Below are 12,644 nucleotides of genomic sequence, written 5' to 3' on the forward strand. Positions count from 1 at the left end.
TGTCCATCTTAAAACAAAAGGCCCCTTTCTTAGCTTTAGATTTTTTCATGGAATGTAATAGCTCTTGTGTGATAACTATGTTGTCAATAATTTGACGGTCCGGGACAAAAGCATTTTGGTTCCAAGAAATGTTATTTTCCAAATGAGGTCGGATTCTATTCGCCACAAGTTTTGTGATGAATTTGTACAAAGTATTGCACAAGGCAATCGGTCTATAATCTGAGGCGAAACTCGGATTTCTGCATTTCGGTATTAAAGCAATAGTGGTGAGATTAAGAGAAGGAGGGATACAACCTGATGCGAAAGTTGCCTTAATAAATTCGACCAGTTCCTGTCCGACGGTGTCCCAATTATGTTGATAGAAAAAACAAGGCAACCCATCTGGGCCAGGGCTTTTGATGGCGCCCATATCCATCACTACTGCTTTGATTTCGTCATATGTTGGAATTCTTGAGATGTCGTCGAGAGTATCGTCCGGTAAAGCCTTGAATGCATTAATAACCTCTTGTGGCGGTTGACTCACCCTGCATGCGGTGAACAGATTCTGAAAATGAGAAATTAATTCATTGGCAATAGAATCCTGGTCTACTAATTGATCTCCCGAGGAGTTGTTGAGACTCTGAATTCTATTTTTGAACCTTCTCTGGGTCATTGCTAAATGAAAGGCTTTTGTATTTCTATCCCCATTATGGGCCCATCTTTGTTTTGCTCTTTGTTCTGCTTTTGAACGTTGCAATTCCTCTAAACTGACGATTTCCTCTTGTATCATACCCTCCACCCCTAAAAGGGGTTCTGTTGGCTCAAGTAATTGAAGATCCAAAAGTCTTTTACGTAGTACTCTGAGTCTGTTTTTCACCAGATTGAAAGTTGTTTTACTCCAGTCATGGATTTTGTCCTTTACCTCTGTCACCTTATTATGAAAAGAACCTTGGCTGTCTGTCCAGGACCCTTTAAAGATCTCCTCGTACTCCCTATTTTTCGTCCAGAACACTTCAAATTTTGACGGGTTTGCAATGTTTGGTCCTTGGACTTTAAACTTCAAAAGTATTGGCGCGTGATCGCTGTTATAGCGAGGAAGGTGGAATAGACCCGCCTCTGGGAACTCTGATAGCCAAGGAGTAGTACAAAGGACTCTGTCCAAACGCTCCTTTGTTAAATGATGATGAGCCTGGTTATTCGTCCAAGTATATGCCGGTCCGTTGAATCCTATATCAATGAGACCCGCGTCTTGAATGAATGAACGGAACTGAGATAAGAATGGAATATTGTTAGTTCCTCCCCATTTTTCATTAGGAGAATGTAATGCATTTAAGTCCCCAATACAACAGATTGGGTTTGTACTACTATTTATAATTGAAAGGACATAATTCCAAGGAAAAGAAAGAAAAAAGATTAAAGGAAAAGGATTAAAGGAAAAGGAAAAGAAGAAAGTTTTTCACCAAAAGGTCAAATTCCCCTCGTACCATCCGAATTCCACTTTTAAGTTACCCACTCCACTACTCAGCAACAACTTCCTTTTCCTCCAAACCAAACTCCTCTCCACCACCATTATCACCTCAGAAATGTCTCTCTATAGAAATCAAAAATGAATGAAGACTCTACACCGACACAGAAGAAGAAGAGAGATAGCACCACAAAAAGAATTCTATTCTCCAGAGGTAATATTAATTATAATAATTACAAGATATGAGTAATCGTTGTTATTCTACTCCTATCTATATGAGTATCTGGTCTATTTTCACCGGCATCGTCACTCTCAAATGGTCCTCATCCTTCTCCTCCCTTTCGGCTTTCTGCCATCAATCACTTCTCCGATCAACGACTTCGACTCTCCTTTCATCACATGTTCTCTTCAGTCCTTCTCTCTCTAAATTTCCTTCCCCTTTCTCTCCCTCTCTTTCTATATATATAGTAATGTCTCTGTTAGTCTGTTCGATTGATTTAAATTTGTTGTTTCCGTACAGGAAATAGAGGATAGAGAGAAGGTAGTGAAACACATGTGTGAAGTCTATACCCAGAGCCGTCTGATCCATTTACCCAAATTCTGGCAAGAAGCTTTTGAAGCTGCTTATTAATATCTGAGATTGCTAAGATTCTTCTATCCTTAACTTGCCAAACGATCAAGTTTATCAAGGCTTACCAAGGTTTCTGTTGATTTTAATGGATAGTTGGGGGTATTAATGGTGGGTGGTTGAAGGGGGGTATTAATGGTGATATTTTGGGGGTATAAAAAAAAAAGTAAACTTGATTTGACAACCAAAGATTCTCGATGCGTCATCAAAGATATGGTTAGGTACGGGCAGGGGCAAATTTAGAAAGAAATTGCCAACTCACTAACGTCTAACGGAGTAAGAGAAGAAAAAACGAAAAAGGGGGTCATATTGGAAGCTGGTCATCTTTAGGGGGTCATTTTGGTCAGTTGGTCATCTTTAGGGGGCCAAAATAGAATTAACCCTAAATCATATCTGGCATTCAAAAGTTTTTAAGATTGAGCGTTGATGCTCTAATTTATTTTCGTCTATATCCTCCACAATCTCTTCTTATCTTATTTCTCTCTCTATAACTAAAAGAAATTTTGCGAGGAAATAACCCCCAAAGAAATAAATCAAAATTAATTTAGTCGAAACCAAAACAAACAAACTTCTTTGAGTCGTCGTCATTAATCAATACAACCTAGACGCCTCTAACAACATTTGAGATTAACTCTAGCTCGACCCAGTCCTTAACAACATCATATCCCACCTCTGATATTTTCCTTCTGGCTGATATGATTGAGTTTTTTTTACTCCAGATCAAGGGTTTTTGCTAACCTCTGCCAGCCCGTATGGTAGTTGGGACAATGACTTCCCCAAAGTGAAGCACGCGTGCCATTTAAATAGAATTTGGACAAAATACACTAGTGGAAGGAGGTAATTCTAAGGGTTATTTCCTCCCCCAACTTTGTGACCGGTTTCCTGCCTAACCTCATACTTGATCAAAAATACCCAGATGGTTCCTTTTTTCAAATTCTGTTATAACACCGTTAACTAGTCATCACTTCTCTCATCCAACTCATCGCCTCTCTCTGCCACCTCATCTTCTCGCCACTTCATCATCTTCACCGGTGAAGGTCACCGACCGCCCAATTTTCCGGTCGGTGACCTTCAAACATTAAAAAAAAATTAAAAACTCTCCTCTCCTCTCTCTCTCTCTCTAAATACTCCCGAACAAATCTAGCTTCGGCGAAGGGAAACTCCTTCGTTGGAGTATCTAGAGAGAGAGAGAGAGGAGAGAGAAAATAAAATAAAAAATTGAGAGAGAGGGAGAGAAAGGATAATTTAGAAAAAAAAAATTTAATGTTTGAAGATCGCCGACCAGCGGCCTTCACGGGTGAAGATGATGAAGTGGCGAGAAGACGAGGTGGCAAAGAGAGGCGATGAGTTGGATGAGAGAGAAGTGATGACTAGTTAATGGTGTTATAACGAAATCTGAAAAAGGAGGTCATCTAGGTATTTTTGATAAAGTAGGAGGTTAGACAGGAAACCAGACACAAAGTTGGGGCTATTAGGGAAATAACTCTAATTCTAATTACCAATTATTAAAAACAAGTATCTTCATTTAAGAATTTCTACTAGGGTAAGTTCAAATGAACTTCCAAGTATGACAAAATGAATAAATAGAAAGTGAGTGTCTTCGTTTGGAGTATGATATGGGTCATAACTAAAAAAACTCTAATACTTTCAGTCAAATACCCCCCTTAGTCATAAACGTCAACTAGTAGCTTTTCCCACATAATTTTCTTCACTAACTTTTGAATCGAGACGTGTGTTACACATCAAAATACAAAAGAAATTGAATGTAGCAAAATGATATTGATACTTACTAATAATTGCAATCGTTATCAAAAACTTCTAGTAAGTATGCTAGAGTGACCAACTTAATCCCATCATAATTGATTTGAGAGATGCTAGAATCACAAAAGATTTTGACAAAAAAAACTTCCCAGCTGATGTGGCGTTTGTGATTTTCATCTCTCAACGGCCTAGATTTGGTCAAAGTTTGAAACCACACCCGCCACATCAGTTGGGTACCTTTTTTTGTCAAAATCTTTTGTAACTTTATCATTTCCCAATTGATTTGGTAGTAGTAGAATGAAAAGACTATTTATTTGGTCAAGCCTTCTATTTTAGTTTAATTGCTTGATAAAACTTATAAGTTCAACTTCTAGTAAGATATCTATTATATGTCTTGTGATGCAGCCATAGTAAAGATAGTAAAGATATCTATTATTCTCTTATGATGTAGTATTTATTAGGTCAAGCCTTCTATTTTAGTTTAATTGCTTGATAAAACTTCTTTTTTTTCTTTTTGTTGAGCAAATTGCTTGATTCTTTTTTTTTTTTTTTTTTTGTTAAGGAAGCAAATTGCTCTTACAAGTTCAACATACAAAAGGTTCAAAGAATAATCTCATCAAAAAAAAAAGGTTCAAAGAATAAAATAGTACAAATGATCAAAGTGACAAAAATCATACTCCATATATTTGTAATTAATTTTGTGAAAGGGTCTATGTGTGAAAATGTGATACCCGACAATAATACCTTCACAAAGCTTGAACGTGAAGTATAATTCTCTTTGAAAGCTGTGAACTGTGGAGGCACAAAAGTGAAATACTTTTCTTCTCACATCACCTACCCACCAATGACCTAATTTCCTCTCTCTCTTTTTTGGTCTAAAGACCTTCCTTTTTCCTCTCCCCACTCTATATATATTTCAAAACCCCAACTCTTCCCATCACTTCAAATTTGCTACCAAAAAGTTATATCTAAGCTCTTAATCTCAATTGCCTTCCCTTAGTTTCCTCAATGGAAGGAATCACCTCTAAACCCACTCTTCTCTCACTCTGTCTCTTAATTTTCATCTTCATTTTCACCTTAGATAATAACATGGTAAATGCAAATTCCCACACTTTTGGAAGAGTTCTAAATCCTGTGAAAATGGGACTGAAAAAAGAGAAGCTTAGCCATTTTCGTGTCTATTGGCATGATGTTGTTAGTGGCCCAAATCCAACTGCAATTCAAGTAGTTGCACCGCCATCAACTAAAAACTCGACAAACCCAAACGGGTTCGGTTCCATAGTCATGATCGACGATCCATTGACTGAAAAGCCCGAATTAAGTTCAAAACTCGTGGGGCGAGCACAAGGATTCTACGCAGCCTCGTCGATAAATGACTTGGGATTACTTATGAATATGAATTTTGTATTCACCGTTGGAAAATATAATGGAAGTACGATAAGTATTATGGGAAAGAACGCAGTGTTTTCTAAAGTTAGAGAAATGTCCATCGTAGGCGGAAGTGGGGTTTTTCGGTTTGCTCGTGGATATGTTCAGGCCCGAACTAATAAGTTGGATTTTAAATCCGGGGATGCTACGGTTGAGTATAATATTTATGTATTTCATTATTGATCCTAATTTCGTATTTCCGGGGATGTTCGCTTTTGAGTATATTATTAATGAAATAAATAATGAAAAAGTTATCGAGATTTGTGTGAAGGAAAAACTAAATTTAGCTTGTGTAAAAAGTAATTGTTTCGGGTAAGTAATTTTTCAAGAGTAATTCAATCGTACTAAGAGAGTGAATGCCGAGGAACAACCATAATCACGTAGAATAAACATGTACACCTGATATTGATAATGATCTAAAACAAAAATAAAAGAAAAAAATTAGAACTAGATAACCAAATTTCTCACATAATGAATTCGGCAAGTTATTCATTTATTGTTAGACTCGATCAAACAAATGTAACTAAGATATACGTCTATGTTATGTTAGTATGGACTTTATGATCTTATTGAAATTAGAATATCTTACTGGCAAAAATAAAATAAAATAAAAATTTGGATTTTTTTTTTTCAAGAATGACAATTTGAGTTGAAGGAGTTAATGTGAAGTTTCTCTTGTAAGACTAAGTCTCTGGAATGGACTTGAGACATTTGTGGTGGACTGAAAAGTGAGGCAGCCTTAAGTTGAGTGGGAGGCAGAAAATAATGACAATATGACAAAGACCATGCTAAGTCCACTTTTTCTTTTTTTTATAAGAATTGGGACTCCTAATGTCAAGACTATGTGTTTGGGTCTGATAAAGATGATTAGTCAAAGAGATTTTATATGCATTCAATGTCTGTCATAATCGAAAATTAACAAGTAGTAACAAACAACAACGAAACACGTTTGACATGAATCACTAAATAAGATTAAATGTTTAATTGAAATGTGTGTACTGCATCGAAGTTCAAAATCGGGACAAAACAACCATATGCATTAATGTATCAAGACTTCATCGCGAAACCCTCAACAAGATGCTTAGCCACTCATGGAGAGTTTGTTAAATTCAAATACAATAGAGAGTATAACCAAAAGCGTAGACCTCATGAATCGAAGAATCACACTCCCTTAATTTCACTTTCTTTCTTCTAGAGTTCATTTAGCAAGAATTAAGAACAAGTACCAAACAAGAACTAGAAAAATTAGTTATCAATATATTTTCAATCAATCATAATAGTCAAGAGTTATGTATAAACACATGAATCATTCAAGAATTCTTAAAATAATCCTAGAAGGTTCAAGGAACAAAAAAGCACAAGCCAACCAAGAGAAGATCCAAAGGAAGTTGCTGGCCCAGCTAGTGTGCACTGCTAGGTCAGGACTGCTCCAGTCCTGCTTCCCTTGCGTGTGTCTTTTAGCCTGGCTAGAATGTCAAGCTCGGTCGGACGTCATCTTTGCGAAGATAACTTTAGAGTTTAACAAAAAAAATTTTCGAGATAAAGGCAATATTATAATAGGTAGTAAAATAAACCCCCAAGGAACAAAGAATTACATATATGCAGGCTACAAGGATCAAACCAATATATCACAGGAGAGCTGCTCTCAGCATACACCCTAACACTGAATGGAGCTGCTTAAGGATTAATACCCAAGCAATGCTTATACCTTTAAAAACAACCCTTAAGGTTGATCTAAACGCTGATTTTTTTTTTTAATGGGATAATCACTTACGCTCACAAGTCAGTCTAACAAAATTTAAATTGTTGTGGAACATGGAATACCATTTCATAGTGATTCAAATTAACTTCGTTTTCTTTACTTCTAGAACATGCAACACCATTTAACGTTCATTCAAACCATTTACAATTAGTTTCAAGTTAAAAACCAACTTCTAAAACAACAGAAGTTCGGAACGATGTGCATGCTCTAAGGGTGAATTAAATACTTCTTTATGTTACGATGATCCTGCAATCATTGAAATCAAAACTGGCATGACTAATTCATGGATCGACTTTTCCTCTGGTATAAATTCACATAAGGAAACATTTGTAGCTCAATATAGGGATTACGGGTTTTTTTTTCATAGAACCAACAAATACAAATGAGCAATACAAGAAGGTTCGATACTTTTCGGTAAGGAATAATTATATAAAGGTCATATTTAGACAGCCCAGGTGATCCCTATAGCGGTAGGTTGGCACATAATCCATTCATCACGGGTGTCGTAGTCTTAAAATCCAACACATGAACACGAATGATGGACCCCTAACTTCTCAAATTGATTTCATCAACTCAATTGTACTGATACTTTGAAAATTGATACCTAACTTCAATTAGAATTTGGAAGTTATATTACCGAGTATTAGCAATTTAAACAAAACAAATGGTAATCCAGTACGAGTCCATCTTATACTAAATCGTCGAGTAAGCATAGTGATGTAGATTGTTGCGGAAGCGTAAAAGTAGGAATCCACCATTGTTAATAAACTATACTAACAAAATAAAACTGATAAAATAACGATAAACAATAAACTTGATTAATAATAAACTTGGTTGATAATATTCTCTGATCTGGTTAACAAAGACAAACTAGACTTCTCTTATATAGAGATTGTACTTTCCTAGATAGACTCAAATAAGGAAATAAGATAACTACTAATAATACTTTCCTTGATTGCTAAGACTCGTAATTATGGAAACCCTAAATACTTAATTATAGAAACTACGCTAATGTAGCTTCTTGACCGTGAGGCCCAATATCACCATGGCCGTGAGGCCCAATAGGAAGATGGTCTCCATCATACTCCCCCGCTGCGGAACAACTTGCCCCCAAGTTGGTGTTGTCATAAAGCGGATCGTCCAAGTAATGAGGATATATATCAGCGATGTTGAAGGTAACTTCGGCGACGAGTTTGAAGGCAATCCTTAGTTCCCACTTTTCGCGAGATTTGTCGGAAATTGGAAGAAGAGAAATAAGGATAAAATCACCAACTAATATCCAAAACCTATGATGCGAAAGATCCTGCAAAATCAATTGTAAAAAACAAACTTCGAACAGATTTCTACATCTTCCGTCATCTAGTAATTTGATTAAAAATACCAGATTAATCGTTATGGAAAAATACCAAACAGTAGGTGAAAGAACTACAACGGTTAACAGTATCAGTAGTTCATACATAAAACTCTACCTGAATCTTCTCCTCTTCTCTTAACCCTTCTATTTCTTTTTTTTCCTTTATGTCTTTTGACTGGCACTTGGGGTATCAGATAGGTGGTTAGTATCTAGGTATCTCACTTACCTCTGACTGAGCAACCTCTTTACAGACATTATATCGGATTTTTTTTTTATCGTAACATCCTTCTTTTCGCTTTTCACGAAACCGTACAAGAGAAGCAATTCTTCGTGATAGGTTAGCCTACTAGTGGTTCCGCCCTAGCCGGAATCCTATTCAATCTTATACTTCAGACCTCCGACTTCATTCGACATAGAAAAAAATGGTAACAATTATGAGTCTATTAGTATGACTTGAGCTCACTCCACACAAAATGTTCATTTATTTATACTTCCCTCATCATCATTGATCCCCAAATTAGTAACTGAAACCTAATCATTTATCCCTTAGTAGTTCATAGTTTTGAATTATAATCCAATTATAACCTCAAGTATGACAATTTTTTCAAATTCTATTTATCTAAGTAGGAGAAATTCACTATGTTTTCATAGTGTTTGTCCAAATTCATTCAAATTACCCAAGAAAAAAAAGAAGAAGATAAAAACAGAGAAAGAAGGAAACTGATTATATAAACTGTTGTAAATTGTCATTCTATTTGCTTCAATGTGTATCGATATTTGCATGCAACTTAATAGAATTAAGAGAAGGGGAAGAGATATAGGTAATGAGCTATACTAAAATAAAAGAGATAAACTTGAACCAAACTTTATTAGATGAATTCTTTCCAAACCTATTCCATCTCTTACCAACTTATCTCTTACAAACTCATACAAACAATACACCAAGTACATCTATTTATAGTGTGGGAGAAGTAATAGGAAGTTGACACATACCCTATGTGTTGTCACTTGCATGGTGTGTTGTCACCACCAAGATGACACTTTGCATATGGAGTTGTAGAATGGTGACACATAACCTCATGTGTTGTCACTTGCATGATGTGTTGTCACAACCAAGATGACACTTTGCATATGGAGCTCCCATATAGTGACACCACATATAGGTGGTTATATGAAAATGGTGGGCATCCATAGTATTTGTTTGGTAAGAGAAAGGTAACCTTAAAAGCACCCAAGACATATGCTAAACCAATAATCTTATGGGCATCCACATCCCTTTGCACAACCAATGATTATATGGGCAACCACATACCATATAACATAAACAAATTTATTATAATTATTTAATTACAAGCCTTTTTATTTAATTAGAGAGAGAAGAGAACTTAAGTAGCCGATGATGATACACGGATACAATCCATCCATCTCTTCCCGCTCTTTCTCCTTTTGCCCCCGGTTTGGTCATCTTCATCTTGGTTGGGCGACGGCGGCGGCCTTGGTAGACTGCTGACACTCCAATGGTTCTGGCGGTGGAGTTGTATGTCTCTCACACTGAAATTTTTGTAGGTTTTCTTACATAAGCTACAATAGTAATCAGACATTGTGTTGTTGTTGTTGTGGTGGAGGTTTCTTTGTGTTCTTCCTTTTTATAATAAGAAAGGGGAAAAGGGGTGATCCCCTTCATCTTCTCCATCGATGATAGAGAGAGGGATACAATTAGAAATTTCTTTGTTCAAAAGAAATAACAATCCTAGAATTAGAAGGTTTTCTTTTCAGAAGAATAAGAATAAGTTCAAGTATAGTTCAAGCTAGAGAGATAGAGAGATATTCACAAGAAGTTTCTTCACGGAAGAGTAATACTAATAAGTTCAAGCTAGAGAGAGAGAGAGCGAGAAATTTCTGTCTTCACAAGAAATAACAGTCCCAGAATTAGAAGGTTCTGAGAGAGAGAGACAAAGAGAGAGAAAAACAAAGATAGAGCACGCCTATTACTCAGAGAGAGAGAGACAGAGAGAGAGAGAGACAAAGAGAGAGCACGCCTATTACATAGCGACAACATAGGCCCTAAAGACCAACAAAGAACCATAACATTTATTGTACTTATTATATAGAAAACTAATAGCACTTTCTTTTCCCTTGCTCCGCCACACCATCACCGCCGCAGACCGCACCACTTAAGACAAATATTTAAAGTTTTAATCTTAAAAGTTTTAATATTTAAAGTTTTAATCTTAAAAGTTTTAATATTTAAATTTTTAATCTTAAAAGTTTTAATATATAAAGTTTTAATCTTAAAAGTTTTAATATTTAAACTTTTGACTTTAAATGTTTTAATCTTAAAAGTTTTAATATTTAAAATTTTAACTTTAAAAGTTTTAATATTTAAAGTTTTAATCTTAAAAGTTTTAATATTTAAAGTTTTAATATTTAAAGTTTTTAAGTCAATGTACCTTTCGTTTTAATTATTTAAAATTTTAATCTTAAAATAATGGTGGTATTTGGTGAAGATAAAAAAAATAAATAAACAATTAATATTTAAAGTTTAACTGTTAAAATAATATAACTTTCGTTTTAATCTTAGGAATGAGTTGGACAGTTTAGATTTAAAACAGGTCTAAAAATCAGTAAGTTTAACCATCTCATCTAAAAACCCTTTCAGCAACAACTTCAGAAAAAAGTTTCTCACAAATCTTCACACAAGTTTCAAGCAAACTGAAAGACAAATATTGAACCCTAGGGTTCTTCATCATGATCCTTTTCTTAATTCCACTAACAATATCAACATTATTAATCTTTTCTGTATTGATCATATCACAGATCTCAAGATTAGTAGCACAATCTGGTTCAAGTAAATTCTCAGAAGTTGCTTCTTCAACAAATTTATCAGATTGATTTGGTTCTTGAATAAGTTCTTTCATTTTAAAACACCACCAATCTAATCCACCACCACAACCAGAACGAAACAACGATTAAAGAGAGAAAGAGCGAAAGAAACGAAGAAGAAAAGCAAAAGGAGGGAAATCCGACGAAGAAATTGCCTTCGCCGGAAAAATTAGATCTCAAACTCTCTTTCTCCCTCTAGGACTAAGCAGTTATGCAGAGCAGTAAGCGTAAGACTAACAGATAACTCTGTTAGTATATCGCAAAAAAGGTCAAAACGAAGAAGAATAATTTAAAATTACCCAAAATATTGAAAGAATTACGGATTATGCCCAAAATGACTAAATAGACAAACACTTAGTATATTATATAAATCATCACCATTTACAAAAAGAATCAACTTGATGATCACCAATCCATTGACAAACTCATTCACTCACCATTACCAAACCCATTCACTCACTTAGCAAACTCATTCACTCACTTATATTATATAAAGAAGTTTATTGTAATTATTTATTTACAATTATTTAAGTTGTTATGGCAGATTATAATCGGCCATTAACCTCCCCCCCCCCCCCCCCCCCCCCCCCCGTTTTGTCACCCTTATCTTCCTTCAACGGAGGCGGCGGCTGTGCATTAACACTCCAATGTTTGCGGCGGTGTTCTTCCATTTCACTCACAGTGTACTTTTCGTAGGTATGGTCGCAACCGCTACAGTAGTAGTCGGAAGGCATTGTGAAGTTGTTGTGGTGGAGCTGGTTTGTTTGTGTGCTTCCATTTTATAAGCCAAAAGAGGTGGTGATGCGGTCTTCTCGGTCAACTAGCTAGGATAGAGAGATGGATAGATTTAGCACTACTTGTGAAGCAATTAGAAGGTGGAATAAGAATAAGTTACAGAGAGATAGAGATATATATATATATATATAGAGAGAGAGAGAGAGAGAGAGAGAGAGTAATACATGTGAATTTGTTCATATAGTATGAGCTTCCGTGTTGCATTATCGTTGTCCATGTTGCATTATTTGGTTGAAAATTATATATGAAATGCTCGCAATGGGTACATGTCCAGATGTCTTTGAGATATTGTATTTGTTAAATGTTTTATATATAAAAGCACAACAACACGATATGAATTGCTCGTAAACAATAGCACACAACAGTTCATAATACGTTGTGGACCTAGAAGATATTACTATAAAGTATAAACTAACACAAGATATATAATATGAAAGGTCATAATATGTTTTCTCAGATATAATATTATCGAATACGGAGTGTGCAGTATCCTTATTTGTGTATGTTATTCTAAAATATCCGATAAAATATTTATATTCGTATCTGATATATGATATCTGAATCTTCAGATATTTTATATTCGAATGTG

At 35.4% G+C, this 12,644-nt stretch overlaps 1 pseudogene; it reads left to right on the forward strand.

The window, feature by feature from the left end:
- The first annotated feature begins 4,641 nt into the window (after positions 1 to 4,641).
- On the forward strand, positions 4,642 to 5,521 carry LOC147541543 (dirigent protein 22 pseudogene; annotated as a pseudogene).
- The last annotated feature ends 7,123 nt before the right edge of the window (positions 5,522 to 12,644 follow it).

Source organism: Eschscholzia californica, unplaced genomic scaffold, assembly GCF_041429995.1.
Source record: "Eschscholzia californica isolate CP2 unplaced genomic scaffold, dmEscCali1.0.p SCAF_4, whole genome shotgun sequence".
In the NCBI taxonomy this organism is placed as follows: Eukaryota; Viridiplantae; Streptophyta; class Magnoliopsida; order Ranunculales; family Papaveraceae; genus Eschscholzia; species Eschscholzia californica.